Source organism: Taudactylus pleione, unplaced genomic scaffold (genome assembly GCF_031769625.1).
Source record: "Taudactylus pleione unplaced genomic scaffold, aTauple2 ptg000154l, whole genome shotgun sequence".
Classification (NCBI taxonomy): Eukaryota; Metazoa; Chordata; class Amphibia; order Anura; family Myobatrachidae; genus Taudactylus; species Taudactylus pleione.
Genome location: NW_028284556.1, coordinates 6,277,888 through 6,298,536, shown reverse-complemented (window position 1 = coordinate 6,298,536; position 20,649 = coordinate 6,277,888). Strand labels below are relative to the sequence as shown.

General features: G+C 45.3%; 1 pseudogene; it reads right to left on the bottom strand.

Annotated features, from left to right (window-relative positions):
- Window positions 1–18,107, bottom strand: part of LOC148521872 (uncharacterized) — a 43,538-nt pseudogene extending 25,431 nt beyond the window's left edge.
- Window positions 18,108–20,649: the final 2,542 nt, after the last annotated feature.

Genomic DNA, 20,649 nt, shown 5'->3' with positions numbered 1-20,649 from the left:
GCAATATGGAGATCTCCCTAGAGTCCAAATGCAGTCTGTGACGTTACCATGACAACCTCACATCCAAGACAGTCAAAAAACAATTATTTTTTATACCAAAACATAAAGGAAAAATAAGTAGCTGAAAGCTGGGCGGCTGGTTAGAAAATTCCTTTCTTCCTTACATCCTTAGACTACATGTGATAGGTACCCTGCATGCAAAGGTTGTTACTGAAAGATTTATCAGGATTGGCAGATTTTTCTAGTAAAGCATTTACATTACAATTCATGAAAGTACAATTCTTAATTTATACTTTACTAGGTATGTATGCAAAGTACCAGCATCTGAATACAATTTTCTGCTACACAGCCACATCTGGGAAAATAAAGCATGCTGTACAAATGGATGAAATATGGTACTACATCACTCAGCATTACATGATCAGACAGGATTATTATTTCATTTCATTTTAAAGTTTCCATTACATTTATACCCTATACAGTATGCAGAATAAGAACAAGTGCCAAGCACTGTATGGTGAATACAGAAGGAAACTGGTATAGTGCATGTAGCTAAATCCGAAACATGAACATTTTCATTATACTCCTGAAGAAATTATAGACTGATAGGAAATGTGTTTATGTTCTATATGTTTATTTCACAAATCTCTTTCCTGGGACTGGGTAAGTAAGGCTATAACTTTGAGGTGCTGCTCAGAGACTGTGAAGGGACTCTATGTTTTAGTGTGTGTGTGACTGAGGCAGTGCCTCCATTATCACAGTGCTTTAGTTCTGACAAACTGTGTTTACAAAATGATAGAAGCTGTAAGCTGATTGGTTGGTGCTTTATCTATCTCCATTTTATCTCTCACCAAGCTTTAATAAATCTCCCCCATATATCTGATCACGGTAGGCCCCCTTCTCTGCACAAACTGAGCCACTAAAATGTAGTCTGTCAATAATGGGAATCTTGGAAATTGTCCTGGTGTCTGATTGTGTCCTCATATGAAGCACTTGTAGAAAAGCTACATAAACTGTGGCTCAGATAGCTAAGGGAAGTCATGTAAAATACAAGGCAGAAATTACTCAAGTAAGGAAGTGGGGACTGGGAGGAATAAGCTATATAGGGAAAATAGAAGAGGGACATAATGATGGGAGAGGACTGTCTATTGCGCAACTATGAAGCAAGGGCAGAAAGAGACATGGGAAGAACAAGGTGGCAAAGGATATGAGGGCAAAGAGACAGAACAGAGTTTTGGGTGACAAGAACAGTGGCAGCCATGAAACAAGGGGAGGAGAGAGACTAGGGTGACAAGTCATGGGCTGGGTAGATGGAGCATAGTTGAAGAAAGGAGCAATGGGATGCAGAGACATAAAGGAGACAAAGTGGGGCTTACACAAAGCAAAGTAGCAGGGAACAGCAGGGAATGGTAGAGACAGACAAGACAAGAGAGCAATGTGAAGAAGATACCTGGGGAAAAATCAGGGGCCAACATGAGTCAGATGGTTAGTGCACTGAAGTGGCACAAAATTAAATTGACCTCATGTGGAAAGGAAGGAATTACTATGGGCAACATATGTGTGTGCGGTGTATATTTATGTGAGGAATGTTATTAAGAGGTAGCTTTTGGGGATTGGGGCAAGGGAGTGTTTGGTGCAGTGAGTCTCCTAGGTCTTCAAATATACAACTGGCTAAACACTAATGGCATGCCCATCTCTCCTCTTACCCAATGACATAAGTAACCATGTAGGGAGGGAGCTGTACTATGTTAAGGCCATTTTATGCTCCCAAGTGTAATGTAATGACTATATCACCATACCATGCAATACAGTATTAAAAGCATAAAACTAGCCATATATATATATATATATATATATATATATATATACTGTATATACTTTCCTATGTTATGGGGATAAAAAAGTATTTTCATGTATTTAAAGTTTTACACACAGTTTTATTATTGATGGACAGGAGCAGGGATTTGTAATGAATTGGGTATAGGATGCCGGTTCTCGGGATCCCTGCAGCAGAATCTCGACGCCAACATACCGACACCTATCAGTATCCTCTCCCTAACCCTCACTGTTTGCTGCTTAAACCTAACCCCCCAGTGCCTAAACCTAACTCCTCCCCACACCCTAAACCTAACCCTTACCCTCCCCCTAGTGCCTAACCCTAGATTCTAACCCTCCCCCTAACCCCAGTACTTACCATCGGGATGCCGGCAATCGGGATGCCAGCACCGGGATTCTGACAGGTGTCGGGATTCTGGCACTAGCATTCTAAGTGCCGGCATCCTGTCTGTGAGGATTATAACTACAACCCATTTGTAACAAGTTATTACTTATAAGTGATTGAGGGACTGATTCAGAGATGTACACAATTCAGATATTTATGCAGTTGAGTCATACATGCCTACCCTCCCGGTTTTCGCGGGAGACTCCCGATTTTTCGGGTAACCACCCGCACCCCCGGAAGGGTAGGCATTTCTCCCGCATTCTGCCGACTTCCTAGTGAAGTGGGCAGAATGAGAATACCCGCGGCGATCGTGGGTCTCCGTGTAGGGGGTGGGGCTTAAAACATGATTCTACATGAATCATGTCATTTGGCCCCGCCCCCTATGCAAATTCTAGCCTATCGCGGCATTTTTACCGTGAATGGGCGGGGCTTAATGACGCAAATCGTCAGGCCCCGCCCCCATCGTTCCCCTCCTGCTTCTCTTACCCGGGCTTCTCCCGGGAAGAGATCTGAAAAGGTAGGCAAGTCTGAGTTGAGTGGTTATTGGTAATCTGTGCATGCATGAAGGTACTTCTTATTTGCAGTGTGATTGACAGTCAAGGAGCATTTGGGGGAGCTGACGTGTCACAGCCTGTATCTGCAATCCCGTACACAATAAAAATGACCCTGGCGCAGGGGCGTTTTAAGAGAGGAGGGTCCCGTAGGCAGACTCAGTGCGGGCCCCACCCTCCCTTGTGCGGTGCCGCGGCAGGTGGCGCAGCAGTGCTAAAATCTGCTGCACATGCGTGGGTCTCCTGGAAAATGGCGCCTGCGCCGTTTTCCTGGGGACAGCAGTACTGTGCTTGTGCAGAGTCACCGGTAAAATGGCCACTGCCATTTTCTCAGTGACTTTTGCTGCTCTGCAGCACCGGTGACTACAACGGGTAAGTATGAAACTATATGGGTGCAGGGTGTGCGTTGTGGGCCCCCCGCTGTGTGCACCGCACACCTTGTACCCATTATAGATATGCCCCTGCCCTGGTGTCTCATTGCCGCAACCATCAGGTTATTTAGAAGGTTGATTGTCAAAGAATCTGTGACCAATTCTGCATCTTTGGGCCTGATTCCGATTTGGACAGAATTGCAATTTTTCGCAATTTCACTTTCTTTCACTTTCTTTCTATCACTGCACTTGTGAATATATGCTAACGATTCTGAAGTTTACTTGAACATAGGGATGCCCACTACTGCCTTCTCATATCAGTCCAACAATGTGCAATAATTTAAACATCAGAAATATCATTGCAGATCGGGCGCCAATCGAGCTTCTGAGTATGTCTGACCTGTCTCAAACAGAGCGGCTCTCCAGCTGTTAGCAAGATTGCAGTAGCTAATATATGCACTCTCAGAAAACAGTTTTTAAATGGACCAGACACAACTGTGTTTCTGTAGCCACCTCTTGTTACCACCCCCAAACGCCGACTACCTGTCAATTACGGGATGTAGTTGGGATCCCAGCACACAGAATTCCAGTGCTCGGCATCCTGGCACCAGAATCCCGACAGGGGTGAGAATGCCAGCACCAGCATGCAGTACTCAAGCCTGAGGGTGACGTGGGCTGAAGTGTGAAATGGGGCAGTATTGGAGGAGAGTGCAGTATGTGGTGGTGGGGGGTTGTCTCAGTATTTGAAAGGGGTGCAGTATTTGAGGGAGGGGGTGAAATATTGTGGGAGTAGTGTTAAAGCATTATGTGGAGTGGGAGCAGTGTAGGAGCAGTTATGAGGAGAGGGAGTAGTGTAGGAGTAATATGTGGAGAGGGAGCAGTGTAGGAGCAGTATGAGGAGTGGGAGTAGTGTAGGAGCAGTATGAGGAGAGGGAGCAGTGTAGGAGCAGTATGTGGAGTTGGAGCAGTGTAGGAGCAGTATGAGAAGAGGGAGCAGTGTAGGAGCAGTATGAGGAGTGGGAGTAGTGTAGGAGCAGTATGAGGAGAGGGAGGAGTGTAGGAGCAGTATGAGGAGAGGGAGTAGTGTAGGAGCAGTATGAGGAATGGGAGTAGTGTAGGAGCAGTATGAGGAGAGGGAGCAGTGTAGGAGCAGTATGAGGAGAGGGAGCAGTGTAGGAGCAGTATGAGTGGGAGCAGTGTAGGAGCAGTATGAGTGGGAGCAGTGTAGGAGCAGTATGAGGAGTGGGAGCAGTGTAGGAGCAGTATGTGGAGTGGGAGCAGTGTAGGAGCAGTATGAGGAGAGGGAGGAGTGTATGAGCAGTATGTGGAGTGGGAGCAGTGTAGGAGCAGTATGAGGAGAGGGAGGAGTGTATGAGCAGTATGTGGAGTGGGAGCAGTGTAGGAGCAGTATGTGGAGTGGGAGCAGTATGAGGAGAGGGAGCAGTGTAGGAGCAGTATGAGGAATGGGAGTAGTGTAGGAGCAGTTATGAGGAGAGGGAGTAATGTAGGAGCAGTATGAGGAGAGGAAGCAGTGTAGGAGCAGTATGAGGAGTGGGAGTAATGTAGGAGCAGTATGAGGAGAGGGTGGAGTGTAGGAGCAATATGAGGAGAGGGAGCAGTGTAGGAGCAGTATGAGGAGAGGGAGGAGTGTAGGAGCAGTATGAGGAGAGGGAGCAGTGTAGGAGCAGTATGAGGAGAGGGAGGAGTGTAGGAGCAGTATGAGGAGAGGGAGCAGTGTAGGAGCAGTATGAGGAGAGGGAGCAGTGTAGGAGCAGTATGATGAATGGGAGCAGTGTAGGAGCAGTATGAGGAGTGGGAGCAGTGTAGGAGCAGTATGAGGAATGGGAGTAGTGTAAAAGCAGTTATGAGGAGAGGGAGTACTGTAGGAGCAGTATGAGGAGAGGGAGCAGTGTAGGAGCAGTATGAGGAGTGGGAGTAGTGTAGGAGCAGTATGAGGAGAGGGAGCAGTGTAGGAGCAGTATGTGGAGTTGGAGCAGTGTAGGAGCAGTATGAGAAGAGGGAGCAGTGTAGGAGCAGTATGAGGAGTGGGAGTAGTGTAGGAGCAGTATGAGGAGAGGGAGTAGTGTAGGAGCAGTATGAGGAGAGGGAGTAGTGTAGGAGCAATATGAGGAATGGGAGTAGTGTAGGAGCAGTATGAGGAGAGGGAGCAGTGTAGGAGCAGTATGAGTGGGAGCAGTGTAGGAGCAGTATGAGTGGGAGCAGTGTAGGAGCAGTATGAGGAGTGGGAGCAGTGTAGGAGCAGTATGTGGAGTGGGAGCAGTGTAGGAGCAGTATGAGGAGAGGGAGGAGTGTATGAGCAGTATGTGGAGTGGGAGCAGTGTAGGAGCAGTATGAGGAGAGGGAGCAGTGTAGGAGCAGTATGAGGAGAGGGAGGAGTGTAGGAGCAGTATGAGGAGAGGGAGCAGTGTAGGAGCAGTATGAGGAGAGGGAGCAGTGTAGTAGCAGTATGAGGAGAGAGAGGAGTGTAGGAGCAGTATGAGGAGAGGGAGTAGTGTAGGAGCAATATGAGGAATGGGAGTAGTGTAGGAGCAGTATGAGGAGAGGGAGCAGTGTAGGAGCAGTATGAGTGGGAGCAGTGTAGGAGCAGTATGAGTGGGAGCAGTGTAGGAGCAGTATGAGGAGTGGGAGCAGTGTAGGAGCAGTATGTGGAGTGGGAGCAGTGTAGGAGCAGTATGAGGAGAGGGAGGAGTGTATGAGCAGTATGTGGAGTGGGAGCAGTGTAGGAGCAGTATGAGGAGAGGGAGCAGTGTAGGAGCAGTATGAGGAGAGGGAGGAGTGTAGGAGCAGTATGAGGAGAGGGAGCAGTGTAGGAGCAGTATGAGGAGAGGGAGCAGTGTAGTAGCAGTATGAGGAGAGAGAGGAGTGTAGGAGCAGTATGAGGAGAGGGAGCAGTGTAGGAGCAGTATGAGGAGAGGGAGCAGTGTAGGAGCAGTATGAGTGGGAGCAGTGTAGGAGCAGTATGTGGAGTGGGAGCAGTGTAGGAGCAGTATGTGGAGTGGGAGCAGTGTATGAGCAGTATGTGGAGTGGGAGCAGTGTAGGAGCAGTATGTGGAGTGGGAGCAGTATGAGGAGAGGGAGCAGTGTAGGAGCAGTATGAGGAATGGGAGTAGTGTAGGAGCAGTTATGAGGAGAGGGAGTAATGTAGGAGCAGTATGAGGAGAGGGAGGAGTGTAGGAGCAATATGAGGAGAGGGAGCAGTGTAGGAGCAGTATGAGGAGAGGGAGGAGTGTAGGAGCAGTATGAGGAGAGGGAGCAGTGTAGGAGCAGTATGAGGAGAGGGAGGAGTGTAGGAGCAGTATGAGGAGAGGGAGCAGTGTAGGAGCAGTATGAGGAGAGGGAGCAGTGTAGGAGCAGTATGAGGAGAGGGAGCAGTGTAGTAGCAGTATGAGGAGAGAGAGGAGTGTAGGAGCAGTATGAGGAGAGGGAGCAGTGTAGGAGCAGTATGAGGAGAGGGAGCAGTGTAGGAGCAGTATGAGTGGGAGCAGTGTAGGAGTAGTATGTGGAGTGGGAGCAGTGTAGGAGCAGTATGTGGAATGGGAGCAGTGTAGGAGCAGTATGTGGAGTGGGAGCAGTGTAGGAGCAGTATGAGGAGAGGGAGGAGTGTTTGAGCATTATGTGGAGTGGGAGCAGTGTAGGAGCAGTATGAGGAGAGGGAGCAGTGTAGGAGCAGTATGTGGAGTGGGAGCAGTGTAGGAGCAGTATGAGGAGAGGGAGGAGTGTATGAGCAGTATGTGGAGTGGGAGCAGTGTAGGAGCAGTATTTGGAGTGGGAGCAATGTAGGAGTAGTATGTGGAGTGGGAGCAGTGTAGGAGCAGTATGAGGAGAGGGAGGAGTGTATGAGCAGTATGTGGAGTGGGAGTAGTGTAGGAGCAGTATTTGGAGTGGGAGCAGTGTAGGAGCAGTATGAGGAGAGGGAGCAGTGTAGGAGCAGTATGAGCAGTGGGAGTAGTGTAGGAGCAGTATGAGGAGAGGGAGCAGTGTAGGAGCAGTTATGAAGAGAGGGAGTAGTGTAGGAGCATTATGAGGAGAGGGAGCAGTGTAGGAGCAGTATGATGAGTGGGAGTAGTGTAGGAGCAGTATGAGGAGAGGGAGCAGTGTAGGAGCAGTATGTGGAGTGGGAGTAGTGTAGGAGCAGTATGTGGAGTGGGAGCAGTGTAGGAGCAGTATGAGGAGTGGGAGCAGTGTAGGAGCAGTATGTGGAGTGGGAGCAGTCTAGGAGCAGTATGTGGAGTGGGAGTAGTGTAGGAGCAGTATGTGGAGTGGGAGTAGTGTAGGAGCAGTATGAGAAGTGGGAGCAGTGTAGGAGCAGTATGAGGAGTGGGAGCAGTGTAGGAGCAGGAGGAGGAGTAGGAGCAGTATTAGGAGTGGGAGCAGTGTAGGAGCAGTATGAGGAGAGGGAGCAGTGTAGGAGCAGTATGTGGAGTGGGAGCAGTGTAGGAGCAGTATGTGGAGTGGGAGCAGTGTAGGAGCAGTATGAGGAGTGGGAGCAGTGTAGGAGCAGGAGGAGGAGTGGGAACAGTGTAGGAGCAGGAGGAGGAGTAGGAGCAGTATGAGGAGTGGGAGCAGTGTAGGAGCAGTATGAGGAGAGGGAGCAGTGTATGAGCAGTATGTGGAGTGGGAGTAGTGTAGGAGCAGTATGTGGAGTTGGAGCAGTGTAGGAGCAGTATGAGGAGTGGGAGCAGTGTAGGAGCAGTATGTGGAGTGGGAGCAGTGTAGGAGCAGTATGTGGAGTGGGAGTAGTGTAGGAGCAGTATGAGGAGTGGGAGCAGTGTAGGAGCAGTATGAGGAGTGGGAGCAGTGTAGGAGCAGGAGGAGGAGTAGGAGCAGTATGAGGAGTGGGAGCAGTGTAGGAGCAGTATGAGGAGAGGGAGCAGTGTAGGAGCAGTATGTGGAGTGGGAGCAGTGTAGGAGCAGTATGTGGAGTGGGAGCAATGTAGTAGCAGTATGAGGAGTGGGAGCAGTGTAGGACCAGTATGAGGAGAGGGAGTAGTGTTTAGAGCATTATGAGGAGTGGGGTCAGTGTTTTGGACATTATGAGGAGTGGGAACAGTTTTGGGGCAGTATGGGGAATGGGAGTATTGTTGGGGCAATATGACAAGCAGGAATAGTGTTGGCTCAAGCAGTGCAGGGGCAGTATGTGGAGGGGGGAGCCCTGAATACACTAATACAATACAGAAGAAGTGGCATAACTAGGGAAGGGGGTCAAGTTGGGAACGTGGCCTGGGCGCTGTCTGATCCTGGGGTTGTGGGGGTCCGACAGCTGCACTATGCATGAAAACAAACACACTGCCGCCGGATAGCACATTCACTGACAATGAGTGTACTATCCAGCAGTGGTGTGTTTGTTTTAGCAACCAATAATGGTCAAAAAGACTCTAATTGGCTGCTGCACCCAGGGCCAGCGCCTGGCTGGAGCTCACTTATGAGCTCCGCCTTCCGGCTCCCACAATGGGCAAAGGGAGAGACATCTTGATGTCATGACGTCTCTCCTATAGAGTGCGAACTGGAGGAGCGGCCGCCGAGCGTGGATTTGTGTAAGTATAATTTGTGTTCTGTGTCTCTGTGTGTTTTATGTATAAGGGGCACTACTGGGGGCACTGTATAAGGGGCACTACTTGGGCAATATACAGTATAAGGGGCACTACTGGGGTGCACTGCATAAGGGGCACTACTGGGGGTACTGCATACGGGGCACTTCTGGGGGCACTGTTTAAGGGGCACTACTGGGGGCACTGTATGAGGGGAAATACTGGGGGTACTGCATAAGGGGCACCATTGGGGACACTGTATAAGGGGCACCACTGGGGACACTGCATAAGGGGCATTACTACTGAGGACACTGCATAAGGGGCACTACTACTGGGGGCACTGTATAAGGGGCACTATTACAGGGGGCATTGCATAAGGGGCACTACTACTGGGGGCATTGTATAAGGGGCACTGCTACTGGGAGCATTGCATAAAGGGCACTACTACTGGGGGCACTGCATAAGGGGTACTACTACAAGGTGCACTACTACTGGGGGCACTGCATAAGGGGCACTACTACTGGGGACACTGCATAAAGAGCACTACTATTGTGGGCACTGCATAAGGGGTACTTGAACAGGGGGCATTGAATAAGGGGCACTACTACTGGGGGCACTGCATAATAGGCACTGCTACTGGGGGCATTAAGGTGCATATGGAATGTAAAGGAATGTTCCCAGAGAGACAAGAAACGGTGGCGTGTCATGTTGACATGCCCACTGTTTTGGCACAGCATGCGTACACAGTTGGGGGTTACACCATTTTTCATCTTAACCTGGGTGCCAAATACTCTAGTTACACCACTGACACAGGAAAATAAAACTAAACGACAGTGACACTACACAGGGGATACTGCACAGAGCGTTTCCATGCGAATGAAGCAGGGCAGTGCATAAGGGACACTACTGGAGCTACTGCATAAGGGGCACTACTGGGTGCACTGCATAAGGGGCACTGCATAAGGGACACTACTGGGGGCACTGCAAAGGGGTACTACTGTGGCACTACATAAGGGGCACTACTGGGGGTACTGCATAAGGGGCACTACTGAGGGCACTGCATAAGGGACACTACTACTGGGAGTATTTCGTAAGGGGCACTACTACTGGAGGCACTGCATTAGGGGCACTACTACTGGGGGCACTGCACAAGGGGCACTACTACAGGGAGCATTGCATAAAGAGCACTACTATTGGGGGCATTGCATAAGAGGCACTGCTACTGAGGGCAATGCACCAGGGGCACTGCTACTGGGGGCATTAAGGTGCATATGGAATGGAATGTTCCCAGAGTGACGAGAAACAGTGGCGTGTCATGTTGACACGCCTCCATTTTCAGTGGCCACGCCCCTTGTGGCATGTGACCATGCCCACTGTTTTGGCACAGCGTACACACACAGCTGGGGGGGGCATGTTATTTTTCATCTTGCCCTGGGCACCAAATACTCTAGTTACGACATTGACATGGGAATAACACTAAAAGGAGATTAATAGGGCAACAACACTAAAAGACAGTGACTCTACATAGGGAATACTGCACAAAGCGTGTCCATATGAATGACGCAGGGCGGAGGGGTGCTCACTGCTTACCGTGCTTCCAGTTCTAATGCAGGAGGAGCAGAGGTCAGGGGGCACAGCCTATGTACAGGAAGGGCTGCACCAACTACAGTATGAAAACAGGACCAGATGTGCACAGTACAAGGGTGCTCCCTGCAGTGTCCCCATCACTTTGTGCCATTCCACCAGGGAAAGATCCTGGCCGTCTATATATAACGGAAGAACAATGTTCATATTACTGCTAATCCACCGCAGTTAGTGCCCCCAGACTGAGCCTGCGCCCGGAACTTCATCTGCTTTTCAGGTTTATATATAAGGAGATCATTTCTGGATTTCTGCCCAAAAGTGGTTATATGTTCTTACTACCCAGATGTTGGCATGGGCTCCTGTCCTTTATGCAGGAAGCCAGGACCACATCTGGATTATGTCTTCTCTGAATGCTGATACACCTATTACATTAGTATATTTTAAAGTATTATTGTAAGAAAAAAAGAATGTATGAGGAATTAGTCAAGACAAAAAGAATGCAAAATCTGAAGGAATTGCCACTACCACGGACTGTCTTACCAGGGCTGTAACTAGGGGTGTGTGTGCGTTGCAGTCGCACAGGCTTAGTACCCTGGGGCCGGCACCGTTACTGAATGTGGCATGTAGGGTAGCCTGAAACGGCACCCTGCAGCCAATTGCACTGCTGTAAAACTGCCCAGAGTGTTCAAGGGTTGCTCCAGACAGGCATCCAGCAGCCTGTGGAGGTTCCCAGAGCAATGCAGTGCTGGAGAAAATAGCTTTACTAAGAATTGCAAACAAGTATAAATAAATATAAATATATATATATATATATATATATATATATTTATATTTATAAAATAAACAAGATTGGGGACTCACCATTCAGTAGAAAATTGTTTTAATTACTCATGAATAACATAGCAAAGTCGACGTTTCGGTCCCAAAGGTTCGGTCTTGACAAAGGTTCTTTTGGGACCGAAACGTCGACTTTGCTATGTTATTCGTGAGTAATTAAAACAATTTTCTACTGAATGGTGAGTGCCCAATCTTGTTTATTGTATTCCGGACTTCATTGTCTTTAATGGAGCACCCTGGACTATACACTCTTTCAAGTGAGTGCAGCCTATCTGGATTGATTTATATATATATATATATATATATATATATATATATACACTTGTTTTCAATTCATAATAAAGCTATATGTATATAATATATTTAATTTACAGATGCACTACAAGTGCCATCAAGCTCTATCTGCCAGGATCTGCTGGCACTTGTTATTCACAAGTAATAGTATGCTCTGGCAGCCCCTAAAATTGATAATGACAAAACTTGCTGGGACTTGCTCCCAGCAAAGAACAATATTATTAAAACTATTAACCATTTATTAACTTCCATAACTAAAGTCCCATTGGTATAGTGAAGAGCCCTACTGCTATTGGCACTAGGTATAGTTATACGTAGGATGGGAGGCTGTACTTTTTTTTTGTGGGCCCAACCCTCCTTGGGAAACCAGCACTGGTGACAGCTGACCTAGGACTGGTTATTAATTTGGGGGGACACCTACTTGAAAAACCCTAAAAACATGTGTGATTGTTAGGTGCATGTGTTACATTGTGTGTACACACAGGGGTGCAGTTGCGATTGAGATGTATGTTATCAGAAATGTACTGGAAATGTGCTGTGTGTACCCGGCAGTTACTGGGGGGGTCGCTATTTAGCTGCAGAGCGATGGTCCGTCTTATGGGTGTATTATGGTACCGTACATAGTACCGCAGGTGTTGAAGTGTTTGCATATACAGATGCTTAATCGCTTACACTGGAAGCCATTCTCTGATTGAAAATCTGCATCTGCCATGGGGCTGGTGCAAGTTTTGATAGTTCGACTGATGGTGGCATCTAAGGATGCACCAAGCAGTATTACAGCGTCTGACAACACTCAAAGTGGGTGTCTCAGTCCATGTGCATTCAGGTGTACACCAGGGAAAGGGCTGGTTCCAGCATTAGCAAAAAACACTAACGCGGTCACAGCACTTAGAATCAGCCCCTATAAATCATGCCTCTTATTGATTTTAACAGTGAAAAAACAAGTGTGTGTTGCAATATAGGGTAATAGAGTAATAAACAGTGAATAATTGATTAAGTGATTTCATTAATATGAAAAAAAAGCCATCAGCTAAAATGCAAAAGACAAAACATATACTACACAGTCAGTTTATAAGGGAAGAGAGAAGTGTAGTGATGCAATCAGAGCAGCATATGGGTTTTTAACAAAAAAAAAGAATTTGCTACATCTCTCTTGGATAGGATTGTTTTATACACCAATCCATCACCTACGGTGGATCATTTAAGTTACTCTTAGGGAGTCAGGCGGGATGGTTCCTGCATGGATGTATGGGTGGACCATGCGTGGATGTATGGGTGCACCATGCATTGATGTATGGGTGGACCTCGGTGGACCATGCATAGATGTATGGATGGACCTCGGTGGACCATGCATGGATGTATGGGTGGACCATGCGTGGATGTATGGGTAGACCTCAGTGGACCATGCGTGCATGTACAGCATGAAGAGTGAGAATGACTTTGGCAGCGGCGGCAGCAGCAGCAAGCTTACTACAATAAGGTTATGGGAGTATCCGCCAATCTTTGTAAGTATTATTCCATCGCCATGCATATGCATCCCCCCACCCACTGTTTTTCCATCAATAGCAGCAGTTCTCATTATCAATATCGGGACTTACACTCACCCCGTACTGGGTACACAGGATTAAACTGAAACTGGTGTCCTCACGTTACCAATGAGCACAGTAACAGACTAATTTGTTCTGCACGATCTCATGGCAACCACCCAGTTGCTAACCAGAAATGCCAATTTGATGACAGTAGTGATCTTTTAATGGACAGTTTAATCCATCTTCACTTTATTTCTCCCTCCGTGTGCGTAATCATGGTACCATAGAATGTTATTGCATTGTTTGGTGTATGCACAGTTTGCAGCTGTCCACAGGAGCCGTCTGCATTTGCTGTTATGTCTGATTCAGAATCAGACCCTATGTTGAAAACTTGGTAAAAGGTGAAAGGATACGAACCATGAGGAGCCTTTATTTGTGTTATTTGTATTATCTTCTTGTTTTTAATCACGTTGTTATTGAGAAAAGCATACAATTTTAGAAGTACAGAAATTAACAAAGGAAGGGGGGACAAAAGGATGGAGAATACATGGAAAATCCAGTAATACAACATGATCAATATAGTACTATAGACCAGCATGTGAAAATATTATAACACAATAAAGAACAATACAAAAAACATACATGGGCTGAGGAGAATTACTTTCATTTTAGCTGAATGGAAGCAGGTCAGATAAGTGTGATTTATAAAGTAACAACGCCCCTTCACCATCAGTAACATACAGTATTTGTGTCAAGCAAACCACTTCATAGGTGAGGATGTATATGGTACAAAGGCAGTTTCCATATCAAAGTGGTATTACAGCTTATGAAAAACTTTAATGAGGGGGAGGAAGAAGAGCTTTACAAAACTGGGCGATAGCAGCTTCAACTGTGAAAATAATAAAAAAGGGAGTACTTTAGGGGGTAGGGATGTAGGAGAGTGGGTTCTGGGGTAGGGACCAAATTGAGCTGCAGCACCTTATTTGCCATTGGAAATATGTCAGCCCAAAAACAATGAACCAGGATGTAAGACAAAAACACATGGTAAATCTGGCCCACATCTCTACAATGTCTCAAGCAATACTTACATTGCTCAGGGCACATAGTCTGTATCCAATCCGAATTAGGTATGTCTATACAAATATATAATGTGCATCTAAGAGTGATTTAAACACGATATATACGATAAGTCATGGCAAAAATTAATACCCACTTAGCATCAATGCGAGGATGTCCCAAATCAGATTCCCAATGGGATTGAGAGGGTGACTTAATTTAAGGACATAACTGAAGTATATGATGGAAACAATAAGATATGTCACCTTTCCATTACCCAATGTTAGGTGGAGGTGTAAGTTTGCAGGTTAAGTATGAATCAACCCCAGGAGCCGAGTGACACTGCCTAATGATCACCTAATAATAATTAAATACATCCTGGAAGGGGGAATACTATTCTTGCAGAGAGGTAAAAGTACGGAAAGAGCCACCAACAAGGAGATCCTGCAGGGCTACCAGATTGCTTGGGTGCCAAGTGAAAGTCAGGGATTAGCTGAGTACTAAAAAAAGAGAGGTTAGCATTGGGAAAAGACAACAACATACAATGTAGTGATAGCACTACGCTTCCTGGCGCTAATATTGTATAATAAATCTAATTAATTAATACTTGCTGCAAATAATTAGTGTCTAGTTAGGGCCCTATATACAACCAGGGGACCAGGTTCGCGCCAAGTTTCACAAATCTCTATATGGGCCGATTCGAGGAGCAACTTATATGGACCGGCCATATAGAGACAACCTGGTCCTCTATAGCCGTTTTATTGATGAGTTATTTATTATTTGGGATGGAGGTTCAGCACTAGCACTAGAATTTGTTAATTATTTAAACACTAACACGTTCAATCTTTCTTTGACTCACACTTTCAGTTATGACTCAAACAATTTCCTAGATACTGCATTCTCGGTACAAGAAAATGCTATTGTTCCATCCAATTATGTAAAATCTGTAGGTGCTAATAATTATATACACTATTTAAGTGGACATCACAAACCATGGATAAAGAATATCCCTAAAAACTAATTTTAAGATTGAGGTGCAATTGTGCTAAAGATGAAGATTTCCTTTTCCAAAATTCCAAAACTTTAGAAGAAGGGTTTATCCAGAACACTTATTGGAGAATGCTAAACAATACACTAATACCCCTTTTACACCGGAGCTAAAACCCGGGTTTTTGAAGGGTTAACCCGGGCAGCTCCCTGGTGTAAAAGGGGAGAGAGTTGGTTCGCCGGGTCAAGTGACCCGGCAATCCAACCCAGGTAACTAGCAGGGTTTAACACGGGCGTCATCTCCAAGCGACCACTTTCACTCCGCAAAAGCCGGGTCTATGCAGACCCGACTGCGGTGTGAGCGGCGCTGACTCGGGAATATCCCGAGTCGGCGTCAGCAAAATTCCGGGTCTGATCCGCATAGGAACTTTGTTCCAACTCCGGGTCAGACCCGGAATTTAGGTGGAAAAGGGGTATTAGTCTATAAATAGATCAGATCTTCTTACAGATAAACCAAAAAATTAAATGAATAATAATAGAAAACCCAATAGAAGATAAGATGAAAATTGTGAAGATGACACATCTGAATCTGTGACATTTAAATCTAAATTAACATAAAATCAGGTAAAATAAAAATTATCATATACAATAATTTTTCCATTCTTCAACAAGACCCCATATTGAGAAACTGTATTGAAGATAAACCTATGATTACCTTCAAAAAGAACACACATTTAGAAACCTATTGGCTCACTAGAGATGACGTCACTAGATGACGTTCACTAGTGAACTAAACACAGAGAGAAAACTGCTTAATACCACTTTCAGACAGAAAAATCCCAAAAACCTGGGTTTTTCCCATATCGTTCAACCCGGGAAGGACCCGGGAATTTGCTCCTAACCCCTTTTCACACAGCACATAATTCCAGGGAAATTCCTGGGTAGACCCCTTTCACACAGAACCCAGATTATCCCTGCAATATACAGTGTGTCATAATAAATGGACTGCTTTTACGGCACACAGAGATGAGGTCATGAAAAGTGGGTGGTGTCTGCTTACTGCATACATACAATGACATAGTATAGACGACACAAGTCTTGTTTTGCAATCAAATTTTTTTTATTTGAAAGCCTCATGTTATGTACATGTTATGTCACATGTAACACCTGCTGTATTCAATTTTTTAAAGTGCTTCTTTTATTTTTCAACAAATATGCATTAGCCATTAACAACATGGCCTTAATGCATTCAACAATTTAAATATATATATAAATACAATAGAAAAATAGGTTGTGCTGTCATGGAACTATAAAATATAATAGGGGAGGCACCCCAACTATTAGAACTGTGTGTCAGGGCCAGCCTTAGAAACGACACATATACAGTATACTTTTGGTAATACAGCGGCCACACATGGGAGAAAGCTCACGACTGGCCTGTTAAGTGCAGTATACAAATTTTTAAATACAAAAGAAATGGAGGTAATGTGTGTACATTCTAAATTATGTACACCCCCATATATACACGTAGCTGACTTAAAGGGCACCCACACATTGCCCTAAGCTCTTGCCAGGCCTGTTAACGGCAGGATAAACAATAATGTCAAAAACAACAAGCTTCAACAAAAAAGAAATATAAAGTAGACGGCAAACATGTAAAACATCATACAAGTCTACAATTGTCTGTAGGCAGTGCTGACAATAGTGCTAAGTGGAGTGTTATGATGAGTGCCATCTGAATAACTATGCACTCTGCCATCTTGTGTATTAATCCCTGTGCCATCTGCATAAGTATGCACAGTGCCATATTGATTAGTATTTCCTGTGCCGTCAGGACTATTATGCACAGTGACATGTGGAGTGCTAGGCACTGTGCCCTCTGGACTGGTACTGGCATGTGGACTGCTCTGTACAGTGACATGTGGATTACTATTCCCTGTGCCATCTGGATAACTATGCACTGTGCCATGTGGAGTAGCATGAGGTGGATTGGAGGGGTTACTTTGCATAAATGGTAGCCCTCTGCTATGCTGTTGGTAATTTCTAACAGGACCCTCAGAGTACTGAGGAGGATACATTACATAAGGTTGTGGAGTGTGTAACCTAGACACTAGACCATTAAGGAAGGACATCTGTGCCTCTCTGTTTTCACGTGAAATTCATTCGTGTAGACCAACAAGTTGACTGACAAATGAATTTTGTAACTCTCTTTCATTGTCAAAGAAGCGCTGCAGTCGGTCATCCTCCTGTGCCTGGAATTCAGCATCAGAATCTCGCAGCTGATTTACCAGGATTCTGGTCATTGTGCGCGTTGCTAGCTCCATCTTGGAAGTTTTTTTCTTCCGCTCTGGTACATCAAAGACTAGGAATAGAAGAAAAGAAAAAATACATTTACAAATGAATTCAAAGCCGTAATGTAAACATATATGTGCTTGCGGCCTACTGCACACTAGCTTCACATTGCAACAGATACATTGAGTTTGGATTTCAGCATAGTAAAATCAGCATAGTCATACTATAATGACAAGTCAATACAGGACAATGTTAACATCCCAAAAATACTGGGTGTATAGTAACTTACTGTTCCTGCGCAATGTCGGAGTCTCAGTCTGTGCAGGAGTTGGAGTCCCACTCGCACTGCTTCCACTCGCCTCAACCACACCCTCAAGTGTATTGGTGTCTGGGACCCCCGTGGCAGCCATCGGATCTGTGTCACTTATCTCTGTGATGTCATCAAAGAGTATTGGTGGTGTCATTGGGCAGGATTGGCTGTTCTCCGGGGTAACACTTCGTGAAGATGCACAACTAGACGATGATATGGCAATGGGATTAACCAGTGCAGAATTGCCAAATACTTCATTACTCTGATCGTAGTAAACCCATTCCATTCTGGCAGCACCACTTTTCTGCCTGTTATGGTCATTAACTTTGTTGTAGTATTTGTGTAGAGCTTTCAGTTTGTTCACTACCTGCTGCTGGGTCCGCACAATGCCCCTTGAGGTGAGGACCTTAGCTATGTTTGTGTAGACTATCGCGTCCTTCACTGTGCCACTGATCTGTTTGCGGATCTCCTCCTCCCCTCTGACTGCCAGCAGCTCACGGATCTCCTCTTCCTTCCAGTGCGCCATGCTTCTCTCTCTCTCCTTTTCTGCAGCACAATTATGACATCAGACGCCATCGCCACTGCCCCGCCCATTCAGCCAATCAGGGAGACCCAGTCGCATAGCCAATCAGCCTGTGCACCGCCATCTCAGCCAATAAGCGCTGTTTACTATGCCCGGAGTTGAAAAATCCGGGTCGGCGCCTTTCAGACAGCCGCCAACCCGTGTAAGACCCAGGAAAAACCCTGGTAAATACCTGGGTCGAAGTACCGGGAATTAGGTCCCGTGTTGACCCTTTCAGACAGAAAAAAAACCTGGGTCGACCCGGCAAATTACCGGGTTCTTTTCTCTGTCTGAAAGGGGTATAAGATACATGGCTACAATCAAAACCAACAGGAAATTATTGTTGTTATAAAAATATTTGTTTAACCTGTAAACAAAATAAAGCTCACAGTATTACTTCCTCTGTAAATGGAGAAAATGTCCATATTAGACAATTTATTAATTGTGATTCCACATATTGTGCGTATGTTCTACAGTGCCCGTGCTCCCTACAATATGTAGGGAGGACTACGAGATCGATCAAATGTAGATTTAGAGTACATAGACGGAATATCATTAATAGGGTACTTACATATAGGACCTCATTCAGAGTCAGTCGTTGCGGCCGCACAGTCGTACGGCCAACGACCGCAAATTCCGATCGTACGGCAGGTCGGTCGTAAACAAAGTGACGCCCATTCGTTAGCACTGCACCTCCTCTAGCTACCGACTGATCTGATCGAACGAATGAAACAATCGTAGTCAGGCGCTGTCAGTCGTTGTATGCTAATTATGTTCTGATGTTTGCGGCCGTATGTGTTGTTTTGATGGTCACATGTCATGTTTTCATGGACTATCGATCAGCTTGTTATGAGCTTGTTGTCAATTATCTAATTAAGAGTGTTTAACTCTTGCTGTTCTTTAAGACGAGTTTTTTATCAATAAACTGTATTGTTCATTTCATGGCTGTTTTCTCCATTCTCTTTTTCACACAATTTAAAAAACAAAGTAAGATTTATTATCTGTGAATGTACTGTTGATAAGTGTGTTAACTTTAAAAATACATGTGCATTTTGCGTTAGGATCATTTGCACTCTTATGTTTGCAATTGCACACTGCGTGTTGTAGCCAATCAAATGTGACCTTATTTTTCGGGCCACATGATTAAAGGATTGGCCAATAGTGGGTTTTTTTTGGAAACTGTGTAAATATTTTAGCCAATCATCTTTTTTCTAGCCCATGTATATTTCATGTTTTCTGAAAAATCGGCCATTGCCATCATGAGAGCCGCGGCCTTTACCAGGAGATAATTGCTGATCCTGGTGAATATACTGGACAGGCGGATTACGTCCGCAGAGCAGCCCATTTCCAACCGCATAAAGTGGGCGGCCTATGCGGAGGTGAGGCGAGCCCTGAGAAGTACGGGATACAAGCGCAATTAGAGAGGCGCTGGTCAGATCTGCGCCGCCGGTCGCCTGTCCTTTTGATGAATTTGCGGGCGCGACTACGCAGACATAAGTATGCATTTGTATAAAAGTAATAATTAGTGGACTGTTAAAAATGTATGTTCCTTTTCCAATTATTTTAGTAAATGTTAAAAAACCCTCCTGTATATTGTCCCTATTGTCCTGAATGTGTAAAGTGTACTTGTATTGTGTAGGCGAAATTGAAAACTAATATTTTGTTTTATTTTTATGTTTACATTTTAAAAGCACAGCGGAGACAGAGAAGGGCACGCAGAATTCAAAGAAATGCAGGTGCCAACCTGCAGCCCTCACCCTCACCTTCACCATCTGCTCAACCCAGCCCTCCCTCTCCACCACCATACTCCCCCAGTAACCCTCCCTCCCTCTTCCAATACTCCCCGAGTATTCCTCCCTCCCCTGCCCACTCATCCCAAATATCCCCTCCCTTGGATATTTCCAGCTCTATTTCCCCTCCCACCATTCCCCCAACTCCAGATTACTCACCATCTCCTGCAGCATCTACAGCAACTTCAACATCTGGGGTTGTGCCACACCACTCTGAGGGTATGTGTTTTGTAATTTTTTTTTAATTTATTTTGGTGTTGTTGTTATCTATGTATTTGTAAACATTTTTGGCCTTTTTTTTGGTAATTTCAGTATGGGTGTCAAAATCATTGCGCAGTAATGCTGATTTTTAAAATTGCGACCTTATGTTTTGTGCCTGGACCTTTTTTTTATTGGGGGCCCCAAAAAGGTAGGTCTTTTGGGCTTTTAAAAATGTTTTTTATCTTTTGGAAAAAATTATTATATTAGGATTAGTATTTTAGAATGTTAAAAAACATGTCACACAACTTGGCAAGGTGCTAGGAACCAGACTACCCTTGTTAATGTTGTGTACACTGTGTTTAAAATGTACTAAAATGTAACTTCATTAGGAAAAGTGATGTTTGCCATAGCAAACAAACACATTGTATTTTAGGATTATTAGAAGTGAATACGTGCATAGTGTTTTAAGGATATGGCCATCATGACTTAAGAATACACCTCCCATTATTTTTTAC